This window comes from Dendrobium catenatum, unplaced genomic scaffold (genome assembly GCF_001605985.2).
Source record: "Dendrobium catenatum unplaced genomic scaffold, ASM160598v2 fragScaff_scaffold_1414, whole genome shotgun sequence".
Classification (NCBI taxonomy): domain Eukaryota; kingdom Viridiplantae; phylum Streptophyta; class Magnoliopsida; order Asparagales; family Orchidaceae; genus Dendrobium; species Dendrobium catenatum.
Genome location: NW_021319876.1, coordinates 794267 through 798792, shown reverse-complemented (window position 1 = coordinate 798792; position 4526 = coordinate 794267). Strand labels below are relative to the sequence as shown.

Below are 4526 nucleotides of genomic sequence, written 5' to 3'. Positions count from 1 at the left end.
ACCCGGACCGGCTGGGCCGGTCCAGGTTGGGCCGGTCCAGGCTGGACCGGCATAACAGACATCTAATGGTCTATGATTTCGAATGCAAGTAGATGATGTACTGGATGAAAATTGCACATAACATATTTGGTATTCACTGGTTCAAAGAACATCAATTAAAACATAAAGTTTTTCTTTATTTTGATCTAAGCTCAAAAACACAATAAGCTTCATCAAATGATAATACAATGTCCTATTAAATCAAATAAATTAACGGAAAAATTAAGCCATCAATTAAAAAACTAAAATTAACACCACAATAAAAAAAATACTAAGTTGCATTCATTTCAATTAAAAGCAATTATACTCATAAGACCAATTATAGAACTTCTAGAACAAAAAAGAACAAGAAAAGAGTTCACCAAATATAAGAAACAACAAGCCTCAAGCTAGTATAAAAAGATGAATTTGCCTGAAAATTGGTAGTCGTTCTTATACCACTTTCGAAAGAATCCACATCCAACTTAGCATACAAAATTGGACAAAAAATGTAAATTTATTAAGCTGAAAAATATTTACATGCATGCCTCAAATGATCTATTTATGAACACTTATTCTTTTTTTCTGGGTCATCACAATGCTAAATCCTATAATGCAACGTTTATAGAATGTAATAGAACATACGAACTTTGAAGCTCATAATAATTTGTAGTTGTTGGTATTATTAATTGATTTCATTTTAATCAAGATCAGTAGACATTGCATCACCCAAAACAACAAATCCCAGTTATATAGCAGATCGTGCAACAATTTTTTTTTTTTTCAGATTAAGTATAACTTCTCACTTTGCAATAATTCAAATACTTCTCTAAACTAAACCAAATAATTCAAATACTTTTCAGATTAATTATATGATAAAATATCATCAAAATATAAAACCAAACGTTAAAAAAAAAGATTGAAACACATTCATGATTTTCATATAAATAATTAGTACATTAGCTAATTTGAGAGACATCACCAATCATTCAGACAATCCATCTTTACTCTAAAACAATGGTACATTCATGTTCATCTTGTATTCTTATCTAGTGAACACTTCCCAAATCAAGTTTCAAAAAGAAAATAGCTCTAGTCATCATATACAACCAAGGCATAGAAAATCAGTATTTAATGGTACTCTTGTTAATAGCTATATTCTCCACACACATTCACCAATCATTTCTAATGCAAACCATCTAGATAACTTTTAAGCTCAAATATTTAGTTGGGTTTATTCTACAATGTGGCATGTCAGGTAACAAATATCAAATAATTAAATCAACAATATGTTGTATGCTTTTCAGTGATGATAATTCACCAAGAAGATCATTAGCGTGTAATTCTTTGAACTCAGATGGTACTTGACTAACATTCTTAGGGATAGGCACACTCTTAGGCCCAACATTTTTTAATTGTGTAACCACTAAAGCACAAATCAATCCTTCTTCATATCCCCCATTTTCAAAAGCATCTTGGTTCAAAAAATGTAGTGAGTTTTTCAATTTATTAGGAGAATTGGATTCGTTAGCAGATGAACTAGACATGTTTTAGGCTTCATAGATTTTAAGACTATTGTCCTTCATTGTTGAAGGGCATGTGCTACTTGGTTTTAAGACTATTTTCCTTCAATTAATGTCTATTACCAACAACAACAACAACAACATCAAGCCTTTATCCCACTACGTGGGGTCGGCTACATAAATCCTTTTTCTCCACTGTGTCCTATTAAAGGTCATTTTCTCATTTAAATCTAATAAAGAAAGGTCATTCCTAATATTTTCTAACCAAGTCTTTTTAGGTCTGCCTCTACCTTTCTTAACATAAGTCAAATCTAAAACCTCTACTCTCCTAACCGGGTCATTGGAAGGCCGCCGTTTTATGTGAGAATACCAAAGTTTAAATCATAAACTATCAATTTCCTTAGCTTTCTCTCCAATCCATTTAGTTTCCTGAATGCACAAAATACTTATCTTCCTATCAATCATAATATCTATTAATTCCATTAATTTTCCTATAAGAGAACCTATATTCCAAGTTTCTATCCTAATTTTAGTTTCAAGGACTAGCTTCTTTGCCCACATCCGTCCTTGATGTGAGAACCCTTACCTATTTAACACTGCACCCGGGCGGTGGTGCAGCGGCCCTTGCACACTTGTCACTGTATTCAGGCCATACAGCACGTCGCTTCCAGGGGACGCCCTAGCATTAACACAATTTCTTAAAGGATTCATGTCATTATAATTCGACAAGTTTTACATTGGCTGTCAATTAATGTCTATTACCCAATCAAGAAAAACATTTGGATCTATTTTATTATCAAATAGGTACCTCAACTTTTATATTCTTAATTATGTCATTTTAGACAATGTCATATATTTAACATTTGTGATTCCATAATTCATTATCATAAACCCTGTAAAATTTACCTTGAATGATCTTCCGCAATTAATTTATTGTCTTTTAGTCATGTTAACGTTCATATGGATAAGTTCAACTTTGTGATTAGAATCAACTAATTGTTCATGCAGATCAAATCGAATAGTTTCTAAAATTTCAATAAGCTTTTAAACTGATTAATATCTCAATTTATATCATTTTGTTTATTCAATGCAACCAATTGATTTGTAAATTTGTCAAAACATCATAAATTTGATGATAATTTAAGTTACACTAATAATGAACCCCACTTCTAATTGAATTTTGATTTCATATTAAGCTTTAATACCAAATATAATACATAAAATTTTATGACTCATGGTTTCCTAAGATATATCTTGGATGAGATGTACAAAATTATGCACACAAAGTCAAATTTGTAGTCACAAAATTCGAAAACTATTCATCACTTTGGATGAAAATTGAAAATGCACAAAATCCTATCAAATAAGAATTTTGACAGTCCTCTATTAAAAATCTTACATAAAAATTCAACATCATAAGAAATCATATTTTCCATCGAAAACTCACATCACAAACAAAATAATTAGACCATACCAAATTTAACAATATCCAATCACACATGCAACCCAAAAAGAAAATTAGAGAATAGGAAATGAACAATGAAAAAAAATCACCAAATAGCAAAGCTCGTTTTATATGGTAAGATAGCATGGCTAGTAGGCTCATATCGAATAATCACAAAAATATTTCAACCAAGAAAAAATGATAACATCAAAGCTACAAACTATGGGGGAGCATCTACAAATCCAGGATCGCAAGTCGGCAAGGAATAGCCACATGTCATACAAGGATAACAAGGAAAATGAGACAAATTTAGTACAATAATACATGAATCATAAGTTAGCGGGGAATAGAGTCGCCGGCAAAGCAATAATAGCTGGAAGCAAAGCTCCAAAAACTTGAACCAAATATCAGAGAGTTGAACCGACCCAAGTCAAAACCAACACATGGAATATAACCGAATCAAACTAGGGGAAAGGGTCCAAAAACATCATAAGACACAACTAATTCTCATAGGAATCATCATAGGCATGACAAAGACTAAAACTTTGATATAGAAAATCTTAAAACATATTGAAATAAAATCAACTAAAATAAAATCAAAACACATAATGTCAATTTACTCTTCTCAATGCGCACATTTTACATTTTAGATGATTATAAACAGTGAGATTTGCATAAAAAATATAAATATGCTTGAGCAGGAAACCTCATTGAGAATATAGATACAATTTGCCGGTGAAATCATAATTAGGAAATCACAGTGTGTTATATTTACTCCTTACTTCCTATAATAAGGTTTATTCTCCTTACTTCCTTTCCATGAAATAACACGGAAAAGCACCTTACAACCGAACAACTTTATCCACTTCCAGATCTACACGCTTCATCCTTCAAATGCTAATATTTTATCATTCCATCTTTATCATATATCCGCAAGAGGCACTCACCTTAATTTTTCCCTTTAATGAAGGCCCCTCACAGATTCTTATGCATGTCCGGTAATGTATAAAGCATAACAAATGAAACGATTGCTCCGAAACCTTGGCGTTCAAGTGAAATAAACAAATAAATAAATAAATAAACCATAAACATCATCGCAATTAAACTAGTTTGCGGAGAAGAAGGAGATCGTACCACAAACCCTAGGAAGAGTATCGATATAGAATCAGAACTCCAGATCGACGATAAATGGGGGAAAGCCCTATTGGCAATCTAACGGAGCAAGCAAACCGAGCGCAGGTCGACCTGAAGTCCTTCCGCGGCAAACTTCCTGCAGGAAATGATAATAATACGCCCTATTCTATACCCTTTGGTTCTTTGTTACTCATCGGATTTAGGCATGAGGCGTGCAAAGTTGAGAAAATAGGGAGTGGTTTTATTTAATGGTTGATCGGACGGCAGATGGAAATGCGATCACGAGCGTTGAATTTGAACCGTCGTTTTCATGCATGTCGCGAGTTTGGGTGGTGACCGTGACGAATGCTTGGCTGCTAAGCTGCGGTGGTGGGAATTTTCTATTTTGTGGATCGGCTAGTCTCTTT

The 4526-nt window shown here is 32.9% G+C and overlaps 1 protein-coding gene across 2 annotated transcripts in view; it reads right to left on the bottom strand.

Annotated features, from left to right (window-relative positions):
- Positions 1-4270, bottom strand: part of LOC110111439 (ELMO domain-containing protein C) — a 9851-nt gene extending 5581 nt beyond the window's left edge. The window contains exons 1-2 of one of the 2 annotated variants that reach the window (XM_020843332.2): positions 4120-4248; positions 3933-4025 (exon numbers count right to left, since the gene is read on the bottom strand). The gene's annotated coding sequence lies outside the window, so the exon portion shown is untranslated. Of the gene's footprint in view, positions 1-3932; positions 4026-4119 lie in introns of both variants that reach the window. The other variant, XM_020843331.2, reaches the window with a different exon arrangement.
- Positions 4271-4526: the final 256 nt, after the last annotated feature.